The sequence below is a fragment of the Rhagoletis pomonella genome, unplaced genomic scaffold, assembly GCF_013731165.1.
Source record: "Rhagoletis pomonella isolate Grant_MI unplaced genomic scaffold, Rhpom_1.0 Rhpom_scaffold_00008, whole genome shotgun sequence".
Taxonomy (NCBI): domain Eukaryota; kingdom Metazoa; phylum Arthropoda; class Insecta; order Diptera; family Tephritidae; genus Rhagoletis; species Rhagoletis pomonella.
In genome coordinates, this window is record NW_023458562.1 from 20,020,325 (window position 1) to 20,038,122 (window position 17,798).

Consider the following 17,798-nt stretch of genomic DNA (forward strand, 5'->3'; position numbering starts at 1 on the left):
TTCGAAAATATTTTCGAAGTGGGTCCGCCACCTGTTAGTAATTCAAAGTCACTTTAATTATCCAGTTAAATGAAACATTTTGATATCAGTGGCAAGTGATAGACGTTTAAGAAAGTTTTATTTCGAAAATATTTTTGAAGGGGGTTGCCACCTATTCAACCAGTTATATAACATATATCTTTTAATATGGGTAACAAAACCAGCTCAATCGGCGGCTTCTCTCGGCCAAACACTAACACATTATGTAAGTGTCAATCTATTTCTATTATTGTTATCAAACGATATAGGTGTTAGGAAAGCCGTATCTATTTCGAAATTATTTTTGACGAGCGTTGCCACCAGTTTAGGAATTTAAAATCAATTTAATCGATAAGGTAAATGCTAATTTTATAAATGTGAAAGCTTGTGCGCGAGTGAGTGGGCTAACTCTGCATAGAGATAGCTTACGACCTGGATTAAGATATAGCATATTTTTTAAGACGGTGGCCACCAGCATAAAAAGTTTGATTTTAATTTAAATTAAAAGTTCAAGGAAATTTTACAACACGAATACCAAACGAACGATATTTAAAATTTTAAAGTTATTTTTACTAATAAATTAAATGAAGTATTACTCAAACAAATACGATACTACCTGTGCGATACGATATCGATAAAAAGCAAGTGCTTCATCTGTCTTATGGCAATCTTTAAGTATATTCCGAATACTTCAAATCGTATAATAATTGACGAGTCGAATTATTAATTCCATTTCAGGACTCTACAATGAGCAAGTCACTCATTTTCACCTTTAGGTGGTCAATGAAAGAGGTCTCTGAAAGCTTTATTTTGGAAATATTTTGCAGATGGTTGCCACCTGTTTAAAATTCAAATCCGGATTTTTCAAAAATTTTCGAAAATGTTTTCAAGAGGCAGTGCCCTTAAAACGTCTTATTTAATTTTATCAATACGGTTGCAAAAACGTGTTTTTTTTTTTAGATTTTATTTTGAAGAGGGCGAACACCTGTTGAAGCGTCAAATTCAATTCAGTGAAATATAAAAAGGGTGAAAACCGAAATAAAGCTGTTTTAAGACAGTGTCAAATTAAATAAACATTTGTAAAATGGAATATCTTGCTTCTTTGCAGTCCCAAATTGCAATCTATTAAGCCTGTTTATGCTAAATAGAAAGCTTAAGCGCCTAAATTTATGCTGAGTTTTTTTGTTTTATTTTGGAGAACTACTCATATTTGTTATAATATTAATCCATTTTCTCGACTGGCTGCTTGTAATTTATTGATTTTATCATAAATTAAAGTCTTTCGTGGAATTAAAAAATAAACAATACCATTTGCAAATATAAATTACATATTTATATGGGCGCACTTAGTTACTTACCCGCAAATATTTTCCACTTTCCTTTTCCGGTTCCCAGCTTTACAGTGGCACCCAACCAACTTGCGGCTGCAGCCATAATTTATCAAAGAACTTAAGCCAGTATTAAAACAAAAAAAAACAAATTTTTCCGATTTTTCGTGAACCCAAAAACCATTGGCCGCGAATTACAACAAATGCCGATTCGATAACTTAGCGCTGTAGCACACTGAAAAATAAGACGAAAAAAAACATAAAATTAATACACAAATACAAATTGCACAAAAAGCTGGTGAGATAATCAGTTTGAAAAAAATATCATTTCTGCAAATACCAAAATATACGAGTGAATAGCCAAAAAGTTGTTTGCTCCCTTTTTAATTCAATTTATTTTGGATTTATACGAATGTATGCACATGGGATTCCGACTTCCGCATTTCATCTACCAATTTCGCTATTCCGCCGTTAAACGTGCATACACACACACACACACATGCGCAGTGTACCTTTCTTTTATGTAAATTACGCGAAAGATATTTTTTCAATACCTATTTGCCTACATATACGCTCGTGCATACATATGCACATATGCATACATACATATGTATATGGACATACCTATGTGCGACTGAATGTCTATGGCTGCTTTGGCGATTTTTTTATCGCCATTTGACCGCCGAATTTTGGGCGCTCTAGCTGGTCTAAAGTTGATTAACAAATGGCAACGGGGCGTTGCGGCCGCAAACCTCGAGCGTTGGTTGAATTTAATGAAAATTGATGAAACAAAAGTTAGTAAAGGTAATCGCGGGTAATACATTAATGAGCACAAAATTCGCAGGCGAGCTTTGATGGGAAAAACGATTTTTTTTTCTACTGCTAGTATCAGTCGGTTTAGTTTTTAGTAAATAAATAAATGGCAGTTGGAAATTTGAGAAAATTTGTGGTGCAATTTTAGGTGAGTGCCATTTTTTAAGTATCAATTTTGAGCTGAAAGTTAAAAAAAGTTAATATTTTAAAATTGATGAGGTATTTTTTACATGGAATGATTGATTTATTATCGTTAATTTTATCGCCAAACACAACCTTATCACCATCCTTATCTTTATACCTATGCCTATCCTCCTCCTTAAACCTTGTATTCTCATTCCTATGCTTAATTTCATAAATATTACGGATATTTCCTTATTCTTCTCTTTAGCTGTATCCTTATCCCTAACCCCGTATCCTTGTCCTTATCGTTATCCGTATCTGTATTAGTATCCTCTTCCGTATTCCAATCCTTGGAATCGACCATTATTGATTTGGATGAAGTTCTGCCAAAGGAAAAAAAATTAATTTTTTTCGAATGTTATTCAAAGCTCTGAATTTCACAATTTCCGGAATTTTGAAAGTTTATTTTTGGAATATCTCAAAAACTATCGTACTCACAAAAATTTGGTTTCATTTTAAAGGTGATATTTAAGGCTAAAAGGAAAAATTATATATACAAAAAAAATATTCAAATACAAATTTAAAAAAAAAAATCGAAAATACAATAATTCGGAAATATAAAAGTGTAAATAAAAAAATCCAAAAAAAAAAAATTTTAATAAAAAATCGTAGAGCAAAAACTTATAAAAGATTTAGACTCATTTTCTTACAATACCTTCAACTGATCTAAAAGGTACTACAGTTTTCAGTGTTTTTTAAGGATGTGAATTTTTGAGCTTAAAAACAATTTTCATGCAAATTTTAAATAAAGCTGCGTTAAACAATTTTTATTTTATTTAAATTTATCATTAGTTTGCAAAACAAATCAAAGTTCAAAAATTCATATTTTTAGAAATACCTTCTTGAAAGTTTTGAGATCTTTTAAGATCAATGATAGTTGCATGCATATAAAAAATTTAGCTAAAATTTTATAAAAGTTTTTGCTTATACGATTTTTTTGATTTCAAAATTGTTTTCGGAATTTTTTTATTTACATTTTTATATTTCAGAATTATTGTATTTTCGATTTTTTTTTATTTGTATTTGTTTATATTTCCCCAAATATTTCCTTTGAAACGAGACCAGAGCCCTTTTTGGATTACAATAGTCTTTGAAAACTTGAAATTTTGAGCTTTGGAAACATGTTTAAATATTTTTTTCCTTAGCAGAACTTTATTATATGATAAACAAAACGTTCTGACCAAAATGCCTCCAAATAAAAAATGGTCGATTCCAATCATTGGTCGATTTGGCATGGATTCCCCAATATACTTATCCATACCCTTGTCCCCATCCCTATCCTTATCGCTTTCCTTACCGTATTTTTCCTTATTCTCATCCTTACTGTGATTATTTATGTAGATATGAATATATGTATATACTTATTAAATGGAGGCAGATCCTCACCACTGGCTTTCTTTAAAAAAAAAATTAGGTGCGTTTTTTTTGTAAGCGACCGACAAGCGAGAACGCTCAACTCGGGTAAAATTTCCCTTTAGCTACTTAAGCAACCCTGATGGCATATGATTAGTTTAAAGTGAGTAATTAAGCGAGGTATTTGCGTAATATATATACTCATTTAAAATATAAGTCACGTATACAAGGAAATAAAAATTTCCCTCTCCACTTTCCCATTAACAATTTACAATAGAAAAGTTTTTTTCACTTAACAACCCTACGCTTCAGGTCGTGACGAATAAATAGCCGAGTTTGTGTTGTTGCTTTGCGTGTATTTCTTCATTTAAGCGAGTGTTATTTTGTAGCTCGGCCTTTTATATAACTTTTTTCAACCATACGGGCCTCTCTACGTGGATTTAACTTGAAGCTATGCTTGTACTTATACCCTGTAGGAATTCTGATTCATCCTAGGTTAGCGCCCAGATAGTCCGTATTGTTACCAGCACTAGTCCCTCATAATTCCCCTGCCAATGGTTTCAACTGCCATTTTTTGCATTGGCGTGTCATTGGAAAAGGAAGGATCTACTCAACACTGACCGTAAGATAGTCCTGGATTAGTCCAATATTGGAGATTTTCTTCGTTGGAGTACCATTGCGTTCTGCACTTCACAGATGCCTTTTCATATTTCGTAAACAGAAAAAAAATTATTTATCATTTTATAACTATGTTGCCTCGGACGGCATTTGAACCCGGAGCCTCCTGAAAGCTAACAAATAAACCAAGCGATTGGGACATTTACAGGGTGGTGTTCTTTAAATTTTTTTTATTGAATTGCAAGACAAGATCCCTTTGTCACTGCCAAACTGTACTGTTCGTTTATCTCTAGAGTCTAGAGCGATTCCTTGGGGACTGGTCGAAAGCTGACATTTTTTATGCAAGCAAATGTGCAATTTTAACCAGTGAAGTACTGGTCTTCCTTTACGGAAAATTGGCCACCTTATTGCTGCAGGGTAGTGTGACTACTATGTATGTATGTATGTGTGTACGTGCTGACCCTTGCTTCCTTTATTGCAGCAGCTTCTTTTCCTTCATCATCGTCTTCTGCTGCTTACTCAATATTGGCTATTTTCTTTAGCAAAAACTTTAGCAAATTGATTTTGCTTTTATGTAATGAAGTGGTCAACATGCGTCAAGCGGTCAAATACACAAGCAAAACAAAGCATTTTACACAACCACGTATATATACATACACACCTACACACGTTGAGCTTTGAAGTGTTTGTGTGTACGCTTGCCACTACGCTGCAGGTCATGTTTACAAGTTGCTGTAGAAAATTAAAAGAAAATCTTCATAAAATGCACAAAAGTATGTAAAAGTTATTAAGTGCAGCAGGCACACACACACACAGATACACACATATTAACAAGCATATAAACAAATTTGTACTGTACGCATACCGCATGAATATTCTATGCAATAAACTTATATAAATGCATATTTATTGCATGCCACTCATTCAATCAGCACACACACACACACCTGCTTATGTGTTGTGCATGAAAACTTTTTAATCACGTTTGCTAGGAGCAAACGTCGTAGTCTTGGGCTTTCACATGTCTATGTTTTCATATTTGTAAAATTTTTCTTAAGTTTTCTTCATTTCGATCTTGCCTACGTCGGCCATCTTGGCCCGCCCCGCTAGCTGCTTCGTTTTGTTTTTTTTTTGTTTCTTTCGCTTTTGCTTTTGCAAATTTATACTTCATCTTCAAGTTACTCTGTAATAAACATATTGCAAGTATTGTATGATGAAAAAGCATAAACATTTGCTGATTGGTCGAAATTTCTACAACATCCTCAATAAATTGGCAAACAGGAATATCATAAAATCTTTTCTTTATTTTACTAAATATTTGATGTTGCCGCTAGGGATGAGTTTTGATGTTGGTTGACATTTTTAAAACTGTGAAGGCTTTTGATGCATAAAATTGGTTTGATAAAATCTTAGAAAATGAAATTAAGTAATCAAAAAGAAAAGAGGGCAATAAAGCTGTGCCTGTAACACCAGCTGGTTTGAAGGCTCTGCCTGCATCATCTCAAGCTTGATACCTACTAATATACCACAATTCAAAGCAGGACATATGTGTATTAGACCAACAATAGACTTTCCTGTAGCAAAGATAAGGCGGATATGTGGTTGTTCAAATATGAGTTTGACTACTCAAGAAAACCTTTATCGGGAAGCTTTAATGAAAATCTAGAACTGAGTTCGTATTTTTATGAATATATAAAAAAAATATCTTGCTGGGTGATATCACGCACTGCTTGCCCCCCGCCGTCTCGTAGTCTCGTAGCCACCACTATGCTATGATTTCCTTAAGAAAGGCACAAATTTCCAACTGGCATTCGCCTACTATTCGTATCGCTTTTAATAACTTTTAATTGAAGTTATTAAATAAAACTTTGCACAAATAGCGCAAGTAATTGCTTTACAAGCTGATAAAATATTGGCAAGAATGTAAAATTTCAGGAAGCAGTTGCCCGACTTTATTGCAGTGAAAGCTACGAGTCATTTTATTAGATGCTACTCTTGGTAAAGCAATCAAATGCCTATTAGGGTGGCACATTTTGAACTGAAAGTAAGAAAAAAAAGTATCTGAAAAGTATGGCAGGAGTTTTAGAGCAGCCAATTGTGAAACCCTCCCTCCCAAGGCCTGCGATTTCCGGATACATACCTGCAATATTTGGACCTTCAATAGAGAAGTTGCCTCTGTCCAACCTCTAGAGGAGAGCAATCCTATGAGAGCCCATAAGTTAGGCATACCAGTGTTTCTCTCGTCCTCGAAAAGAGGCTGCAGAGAATTCAGTATGACAAAGGATGCAATTATTCAGCATATAGAACCACCATACTGCCAAATTGGAATGCGGGCATCGGGTGGCATCGGGAAAAAAGAAAGAAGAGTTCCCAAAGGAGACATCTCTTTAAACTGAAGTGAATTCGAGGACTCTGGCATGCTTATAGGTAGGAACGTAACACGAAAATTGTATTCAAAAATAAGACAGCAATCAAATATGGTTTGAAGACCAAGGTTAGTACCGGTAGGAACAACAATGGAAATCAAGTAACAGACATCTATAGTATACTTAACAATTTTGAATGGCGGCACCGAAAGCGCATTACATCGACAAAATCCAAATCTGTTGTATCCTTCATGGGATTGGTTATATGTAGAAGCTCTTTGACTTTAAAAGTATGACACTTCATGTCAACTAAAATGCGATCTAATCCATATACTACCAGACTTAAGCATACGACGAGAAATTTCATACATTTTTTAGCGAAACACTCGTATTTGCATTACGATATATGTATGTGCTAATGCGAATACATATCGTCGTTTAAAGTGCAAAAACGCATATCAACAAAATGCAAAACCGGGTATGTGAAGTTGTAGAAATTATTTTCTAGAGCATAAAAATACTCATATTTAAAAATGGTTCTCTTTTTTAAAAAGCAATCGCATTTCTGGCTAGTATATTTCAGGACGAATGGATAAGGGTTAAGCCAAGAGCTTGTGTGAGCAAATCCAATTTTTGGCAGCCAATGTCAGTTACGCGGTTTTGCAAAATGACGATAAGCGGGTTTTGTACTTTAAACGACGGTATATATGTACATTAGAGTGGTCCACAAATGCACGTGGGGAGAAAAAGTAAAATCCGAATTTTAACGCTATATCAAAAAAAATAAAGTAAATATGCCCGTGTTTTTGTATTTCGAAATCAAAAATATTTAGAGGTCGCTCAAAGTTTTTCCTTTTTATGTACGTATGTATTTTATCAGGAAAAAAACTATTTTTCATTGAACTGGCATAGAACTCTTGAAAATCAATATATTTTGATCGGAAAACTCACTTCGTTAGACTTCCAGTAATTAAACTCAATTGTTTGTTTTACCATTTTTTAATACTAGCAATTTTTTATGGGTTTTCAGAGGATGTAAAAAATACTTAGTATTAAAAAATGGTTAAATAAAGAATTTGATATTATTACTGCAAGTCTCCTGAAGAGAAACACAGTTTTTCGGTCGAAAAAAAAACTGATTTTCAAAAGTTCAATGCCATTTCTACGAAAAATTGTTTTTTTCCCCAAATAAAGCACATGGAAAACTTTGAGCGCCTTTAGCGATCTCTAAATATTTTTTAATTGCAAAATAAAAAAGGAGGAAAATATTTGTTTTTGGTATAGAACAATCCTAGGGGGTTTAGTGCATTCAAATACAGACTTTACTATTTTCTTCTTGGTCCACCCTAATGTGCATGCATATATGTATGCTACAAACCTATGCTTATATTTAAATTTGTGCCCCAATTAGCACAAATATTGCAGTGAAATCAGATATTTGCACATTAAGGCAATTAAGCAATAAGGAACGTACGGAAATAAATAGGCAAACAAATGTACTGCAAACATACATATGTATGTATGTAGGTTCCTAATACGCCTGGTGGACTAATAACAAAGCGAAATTTTCGCAGTTTCCTTGATTGAGATTTTCAGGTAGCATTTAGAAGCATTCTGTAATTTAGATACAACTATTCCCACCCAGCTTTCACGATTTATTTAAATAACAAGTGCAGTTAAAGTGACAAATAGAGAAATCAAAAAAAAATAATAATTTAATTAAATACACATATGCACAAATATAGTAATACAGCAGCTAGCTAACAAGCGGAGTGCTAGCAATAAAAATTAACAGACACACACCCCAGCACTTTCAACCAAAACACCCTTCCACCCAAAACACCTCGGCATTAGTGTTGGCGCTGTTGGCGGTGTTGGCGGTTGGTGACGTTACTTTGCGGAATTAAATCTCAGCACAGCAAACTGCATTGCGAAAAAAATCTCAAAGCCGCTATGCAAGTACAACGAGCTCGAGTAATGATGATGGAAAACGCCGCCTGGCTTGCTGGGATTGCATTGAGAATCGAGCGCGGTTGAAGGGGGTAGAAGCGTGGTTGTTGAACTAATGTTAGTTTATGCTAGAAACTCACAACAAAACGGACAAGGTGGCTGCAGAATGGGGCTGAAGGGCGGGGGGAGGAAGTGGCGCCGAGTGACTGTAGGTTATTGCGAGTTTTTAATTTCCGTGCAAAACTCGCGACCAGCGCAAACACAAGCGTACACTCACTGATGCCATGAGAGTGTTAGCAAACAGCCATATTCACCGTTATTTAACCGTATGTATGGGTGCGCACTCATACCCACCAACAGCGAATGGGAATGAAATGAAACTCTCAAGTGTACGAAACTACAAAATGGCTACGTCCGCCGCTGCCACTAGAAAAAAATTTAGAAAAAAAAACACAAACTCAAACAAATAGTATAAATGAAAATAACAACAACGTTAGCAATAAGTGTAACACAATTTTTTATTTTTTTGGTTTTACAGGAAAATTGCTGCGAAATTTTTGCGAATGAGAAATGTGGCAGTGGCAACGGCAACAAGAAAAACAGCGGCCACCAGCCAGCATAAAAATGTGGATGCGCACAAGTGTTTTGCTACCTTCAAATTGCAATTAAAATCAAACAAACTAGAAATTTGTTTAAGCATAGCCAGCTGAGAAAATAGGAAAAAAGAGACAGCGTCAGAGTTGAAGCATTAGCTGAGTATAGTGGGGCATGTGGAAAGCGGTGAGTAGTGTGTGTTAGAAAAAAGCCTTCGGATTAGGCACTCAACGATTGGTACAGCGCCTGATGGTGGGCTACACTGCGCCGCTGCGGACTTTTAAAATGCTTAGCGTAGTTAGAAGCATGTCATAGGTTAATTTCAAAATATAGGAAAATATTTCAATATGCAGTAATACGAATGCAAAGAGGAATATAAATAATTATATGAATACGAAAGCGGATACGAATACGAATACCAATACGAAAACGAATGCGAATACGACTACGAATACGAATACGAATAGGTATAACGATTGCAAAAGGAATGCCAATTTTAATATGGATTCGAATACGAATACGAACACTAGTACGAATACGAAAATTAATACGAATTCGAATACAAAAATCGAATCCGAATGCGAATGCGAAAAATAATAGATGCGAATACGAATACGAGTACGATCACGGCTACGAATACGAATACAAACACGATAAAAAGCGACTATAACTGGGATTTAATTAGTGTCAACCCTTTTCGTTCTCAATATCATTAAAATTAATTTTATTTATTGAATATTCATTAATTTTTCATAAAAATATTCATACATATACTATAATAAAATCCATGTAAATTTGTTATTTTAAATTTTTTTACGAGATTTATAATAATTCAAAAAAATTTTCATCAAAAGTTCAATCTCTGTCGATATTTTCTTTAAGGTGTTGCGCATTTGCTTCCATGCAAAGAAAATGCCCAACCACCAAGGCAAAAACGATCGTAAAAATGAACGCCATTTTTTGGGAACTTGAAACTTGCGCTGTATTAATAATAGAAGCACGAGCAGCTTCATAACTACTTGAATGTTTGCAACCTTCTAAAATATGTCCTCCTCTTTATGACAATTTTCCGTTTTATCCATTACCTGTTACTAAGTGACCTGTCCAAGCTAGTTAGTGGCAATGCGTGATAAAAGTAGAAGAAAACTTACCTGAATATTTGCATATTTTGCATCCTGGCTACCTTTTCTCTTCATCTCTATTAGATAATAATGAACTAAGCTTTCTCTGCGCCTGCCTTTATATTTGTTATTTGTGTATCCTCATCACCTGATCCTCAAAAACACAAATGAATCTCAACTAATTGCTCTTTTCCATTCCCGTTGACACTTTATACGAATTACTGACTTTGGCAAAAACTTTACAAGTGCACGCATACTGGCATCACACGCGCATCACACTCGGCCAACACTGTCAACGAAGCGAAGTAATATTTGCGCGTAACTGCCTGCGTGTGTGTGTGCGTGACAATTTCAATACAAAATCAGTAAATTCAATATTGGAGTTTTGCGAATGCAAGCAAATAGGCAACTCGATTGCAACGTAACCGCACACAAAATACACATGCAATTTTACATGTGTATGTAGGTATATGCATGTGACTAAGAGCAACAACAACAAAAAACACAACCGCAACGGTCGCTGTCTTTTTGGTAGTTGGTCGTTCCGCTTTTGGCCTGAAAAGTTTTTGCACAGCCGCACATACACACACACACACATACACACACACATGCATTTCTACTTTAGCACTTTATGCATTTCAACGCAATTATGTAATGAAATTATGAATTTTCGTCAAGAAATGTACAAAACGCTCCTTATACCATGCACATGACGGGCACACGCCACTTGCCCGCAAATGCCCTTTGTTTGCTTCGCTTACTCAGTTCAAAACTATTTGAGTCTCTAGCACACCGACAAAATGACGAAGAAATTCCGCACGCAAATTTGTACTAAAATTTTAAACGAAAATCTGTTTCGAAATTCATTGAAATTCAATTTGGTTGGCTGAGAGGTGGCAGCAGTGTGGCGAAAAGGGGCGAAATGACATGAGAAAAGTGGTCATGAAATGTGGCGGCGAAAGCGGCATGAAGTTGCGTGTCCATGAGCAATGTATTTGGTAATTTGATTTTTGGTTTACGAATTTTGCACAACACATGTACTTTCACATAAAACACATATGTACTTGTATAACTTTGAATTCACACACACACACACACACACACATGCAAATAATTCTCCAGCCGCGTATGCAATTAAGTCAACTGCGTTAAATGTCAAATGTCCAAATGTGTGAGTGTTTGCAGTTGTATATTTTAAGTATACCCAGCAACAAATCAAACTGGTTTAGGACGGTACTGGTCTTCATCTATCCTAAATCAATGCTTTCAACTGTCTTTTTTAACATGGTGATGTCCTACGAAGTGACAATTGTCGCCCGCTGCAGAACTTTTGAACTTGTCCTGGGCTGACTCCGGCTTAGATGGTTCTGAGATATTATCTTTTAACAACAGTTCCTAGATAGTTCAAAAAGGGTCATCTCCGGGCCAGAAAAAATGTGGTTAGTTTTGAGCTGGGTCTAAGAAGTTTAGTATAGAGTAAGGTCCGACCGATTAATCGGCATCGGCATCGGCATCGGTTAAAGTTTGATGGGCTACAAACAGAATACTCGAAGTATTTATAAAAAAAAACTCTGATTAAAAAGTTTGAAGTCAGTTTTTAGAGTTCTATCAAGTTTGCATCACAGTTAGGAATTTGAATTTAAATGATTTATGGAATATGAGACATAGTACTTAAATAAAAACTTAACGAAAAATATTTAAAATGAAAAGTATTGGAAATTAAAAAAACAAATCACTTTATAACTACACATTTCGGGTGCTCAGTGATACATTTACGTATATACTGTACATCGGTCATATCAATAGCACCCTTATTTCAAAGAGATTGTTTACCACTTTTGTTTATTTATTTTTTTTATCTGATTAAAATGTCGAAAATTTTGATGAAAAATCGTTAAATTTAACTTTGTTTTGTATAAAGCTTGAAAACACATATAAAACATGGACGGAGACTTTTGGTGTTAAGTGTAGCTTAACTAAATTTTATGGTTATATTTTGCATTAAATTTTATACGTACGTATGTATACCTATATGTATAAAAATTACATTAATGCTACCAATAACAAGTTTTTGGGAAATATTTTAACAGTTGATCCATAATCTAGAGAATTACATATTTAGCCTTATCATGACTTTCTTTTTTCCCAAACCGTCCATTTTCACATGACCAGGATGAGTAACATTGATGGCAGCGCAACTAGCAACATATGAGTTTCAACCGTCCCGCTTTGCATCCGTTTTGCAGTCGTTTAGAGATAGTTCTGAAATTTGTAGGGCGGAACTAGCGATTTGCCAGACTGTCTCTAATTTTTTTCTGCAGGGTACGTACATGTGTATGTATGTATGTATAAGTACTAGTATGTGTGTGAATTTATTGAATTGTTTCTAAAGTGACGCGAAGGTGTAAAAGTCAAATTAAACTCAAGTGCAGCCGAACTTTGACAATTGATTGCTCGTGCTGTTGGCATTCATTCGGTTTTGTGGCGTTGGCGGTGTGAAGAGCGTGCATGAACCTGTGTATCTGTGTAATATGCAATTAAGATTCGAAAGTTTATCTTAACCTTTTTTATTTATACATAGTACATAGTTGCACGGTTCATGATTTTTACCAGGGCGAAATTTCAGCTGAAAAAGGCACAGGTATCCGAGATGCGGAGGAACCGAAAAATTTATCAAGAGTCAAAATGGACTTTGAAGATTTTTGATACAAGCTCATGAGAAGATAAAGCTAACACGAATACCACTTATACAAATACGAATAGCAATGCGAATACGAATACGAGGTAGTTTGAAACGGTTTTTGCGCCTTTGCAAACCTCTCTCTCTCCTTTTTCCTATCTAAAGGCCGTATTTGGTTCATATTGAGAACATACGAATATCGAGCCCTAACCGCCAAAATAACGTAAGCGACATTTTTTTCAAATTTTCCCTTTGATGCAGAAATATTCCTAGAGCATCAAGATGCATTTCTGCATCAAAAATTAAATTTTGAAAAATATGTCGCTTACGTTATTTTGGCGGTTAGGGCTCGATATGTACGTGAGCCAGTTACAAAAAAAAAGTAAGTACGTCTGGGCCACACTGGAGAGGTGAAACTTACGTTACATTTCTATTTTGTCTCATAACCAATATTCACACATACATACATATGTACATCTGCTTTTGCTTAAGATTATATTCTTTGTCTTTTTTCTATCTAGATCCCTACCTCTACACCCGTTCGCTCTAATTACATTTAATTCTGTTTTCCGTTATCTTCATTTCTTTATACTCTAGCGATAACAAAATCGATAGTAACATCCAACAAAATATCGATAACAAAACCGATAAAAATATCGATAAAAAAATCGATGAAAAATTCTCTAAAAATTTCGATAGCAAAATCGATAATAGTAATGGCAGCAAAATCGATTAGAAAATCGATTAAAACATCGATAGCAAATTCTATAAAAATATCGATAACAAAATCGATAAAAATATCGAAAACAAAATGGATAAATAATCGATAAAAACCGATAACAAAATCGATAAATAATCAATAACAAAATCGATAAATATTCAATAACACAGTCGATAAATAATCACCAACAAAATCCATAAATAATCGATAACAAATTCGATAAAAATGTCGATAACAAAATCTATAGAATAACGGTAACAAAACCAATACCAATATCGATAAAAAATATCGAAAACAAAATCGTTAAAAATATCGATTACATAACCGATAACAAAATCTATGAAAATATCGATAACAAAATCTATAAAAATATCGATTATTATATCGAAGTTCCGAAGATATCGGTAGCAAAATCGCTAACAAATTTCGATAACAGAATATCGATTATTATATCGATAAGTCCCAAGAATCTCGAAAATCTCTAAAATCCCCAAATAGTTCCTATATTGAGTCTTTGTGTCTCCATCTATATCCTTTTCTCTATAATTACTTTTATTTTAATCTTTCTTCCTCTATTTTCATCTTTACTTTTATCGGTATGATCATCATCATCTTTTTCTTTATGTTTTTCTTTGTTTTTACTTTTATATTTATCATTTTCTTCATCTACATATTCCCCTTCACCTTTGCCTGTATATAAGTAAAGTGTTTAAATTTACCTTGGTCTTCATTTTTGCCTTTAGCTTTACGCATCTTTTTTTTAACTAAGAATAGTGTAATGGAGTTAAATATATACAAACCAGGGAATAGATTACAACATCTCTTGCTTCCCTGAATTAGTGCCATCTGCGACAGAGCGACAGATAGAATCAGATCGAATCCGACTGTTCACTCGGGGGGATCTACTACATATTTATGTTCCAGGGAGATAGAAGTCAATCGATCTTCTACCAACGAACACTGTTCTTATCAGTTCACAAAATTTTTCAAACTCCTTAGGACAGCGGTTTCTCCTGGTCTTCATACGTATGTATGTATGTATGTATAACATCCCTTTAGACTTTTTGAAAAACGTTTTACATAAACCGATGTCAAAACAGTAAGGGAGTATTGTGTTACTGAAATTCATTACATTTTTCCACAAAATGCATTTTCTTGCAAAAACCAAAGCTTTATGTAATTAAAAAGTTAACAATATCTTTTTTTAATAAAATTCTTTTGAAAAATTATTAAAGTACCAATGAAAATGTAATACGATGAAATTGCTGCAGCTCGGGTGCGTAATCATAAAGTTTAAACTTTCAAGTTTCTCACACACACACACAAAATATTTGTTAAGAATTCTCAACAAAAATTAATAAAATAATAATAATAACTTGAAGGCAAAAGAAAATTTATCAAACAAGAAAACTAATATATAGTAATTGTAAAGTTTTCATGCGCCTGACCTGGGCACCCACTCTATGTGCATACATATATACACCGCCAAGCCTTTCATAAAGCCTTTAAGTTCGACACAAGAAGACTACAACAACGCTTGATTAGTATGTGTAGGCGAATGTGCATACTTATGTGTACACATATGCTCTTTGCCATGTATGTATGTATGTATATGCTACTTTCTTGCTAATATTTGTATGGCAGCCCAATATTTAGTTTAATTGAGTTGGCAGTTGCTTAGTTGCGTACTTTATAATAGTTTCGACTCAATCATAATTGCGCAAGTGTTCAATAAATTCTTGCGATGAGTGGACGTTTGTGTGTATGCATGTATGTATGTATGTACGGATGTACGGATGTGTATATGGGACGAGCAGCCCTTTGAGTGTCCGGCGTCCATTAGAAAGTTTTTGCGGCAAATAGAAGAAAATAAAGCAATTGCATATGTATCACAAAACTTAATTAGTGCGCAAGAAAGATTGGCGAAACTTTAAAGTGAAGTCAGTTATGAGTTGCGTCATTGACGTTTATAAGTAAAGTATAAATAATAAAAGCATATAATATTCTTAACAGCAAAGCGAAAAGACTTAGAGGGCAATTCTGGCTAAGATAGTTTATTCTAGCGCAAAAGTCTTGCAAAAACAAGCCTTGTTGCCAACTTTCATGGTGAAAAGCTCTTCTGGTAAAAAGCTTGTTGAGCTTGTTTTAAATGGAGACGTGTATCATTTTGCTCGCGCAGCCACAACAGTGGCAATGGCCTACCAAGCAAAGCGTGCCACTCAGAGATCCGAAGTTCTTTTTTTTATTTAATTTCCTTTTAGTTTTAAAATGTTATTGTTTAAAAAAGCAAAATAAATTTTTCAATTTCATTTAATTTTTAGAGATATCATTTTTTTGTTGTTTTTTTTAATTTATTCTTTTTTTTTTAATTCTTAAATCATATTGTTTTAAAAAGAAAAAAAATTTATATTTTTTAATTGTATTTAATTTTTGGAGTTTTTTTTTAATTTCTTTTTTAACAGGATTTTTTCTTTTTTATTGCAAGTTTCTTTTAGTTTCTAGTTTTTATTGTTTTAAAAAGAAAAATATATAAATAAGGATGAAGAGCTAAAAAAATTGCCAGGATTGTCAACTAAGTGTCATAACAACAAATCAAACTCTATGTCCATAAAAATTTTCACTCTCATACAATTTTTCACAATTATTCACTTTTTTTTGTCCACAAAAGCGCACATTTTCGTCCTAAATTAGCCCCATACTGCTCAAAAAACATATTTACAAATGCCGCCTTTTTTATTCGCCTATTTTATCATATTTTCCTTTTTCTACTTTTTATATTTAATGTTTTTGTTTGTATGCATTCCCCAATCAACAAATAAACAACAAAGTCCTGTAAGCCGTCGGTAATTACATAATTTCCCAAAATTTCTTTTTTTTTGTCCACAAATTATCTCATTTAGTCGACACGTTAAACACCATTAACCAAACAAACACGACCTCTAATATGTATATCAAGGACAATGCTTATATGTATGTATGTATTTGTTTGGCTCATCCTAAGTAAACAAATGAATAAATAAACGTAGAAAAAATGTATGTAAAGAGACACAGCGCGGCTAGCCAAGCGTAGAAAATTATGAAAGACCAGCGCATTTATGACTAAGCACTTAATGCCACGAATACTTAGTAACACCTACACCTACGCCTCTTGTCTGTACCTATATCGTATTGGGATTTACTTACTCAATGCAAGAGGAAGTCATTGTGTTGCCTGTGTTGTTGACAAATAATTATAGCTTAATTTAAACGGCGTAGAGTTACCAACTAGCAATGCTTAGAACTATGACTGAAACGAAAAGAGACGAGTATACTTGGAGATATCATTATCGAAATACTTATCGATGTGTTTATGGGAATAATTACCTATCGATTGAATTAATGATCTAAAACTGCAATTATCGATATCGATTTAGTTATCGATATAGCTGCATATTTCGATAAATGTTTATTTCGTTTTATTTTTCGATGCTGATGTCATCATTAATATACATCGAACCTTTTTTTTTGGGAAGGACCTCTCCGCGCCGTTTGAGAACAAACGAGCTTTCAGACAAGGCGATTCACTCTTGTGCGACTTTTTCAATCTGATACTGGAAAGCGTCATAAGGGCTGCCAATTTGAATTGCAGCGGCATCATATACAGCAAAAGAACTATGCTGCTGGCGTATGCGAATGACATCGACATCGTTGGCCTGGAACTCAAGGATATCAGCGCAGCATTATGCAGCTTAGAAAGATAAGCTAAAGAGGTTGGTCTAGCGGTGAACGAGGACAAGACAAAGTATCTCCTGGCAGTACATAAAAAGTGTTCCCGTATTCGGACACACGTCTCAGTTGGCAGTCATAACTTTGGAGTAGTGAAGGACTTTGTCTACCAAGGATCCGGAATAAACACCACCCATAATGTCAGTCTGAAGATAAAACGAAAACAAAAACTCTTACCAACAGGTGCTACTCTAAGGGCCAATTTCACAGTGCATAGTTAACTCAGAATCGGCAGTTAACAACAGATTTTTCTTCTGAAATTTGCCCTAAGGGCCGGTTGTTCAATGT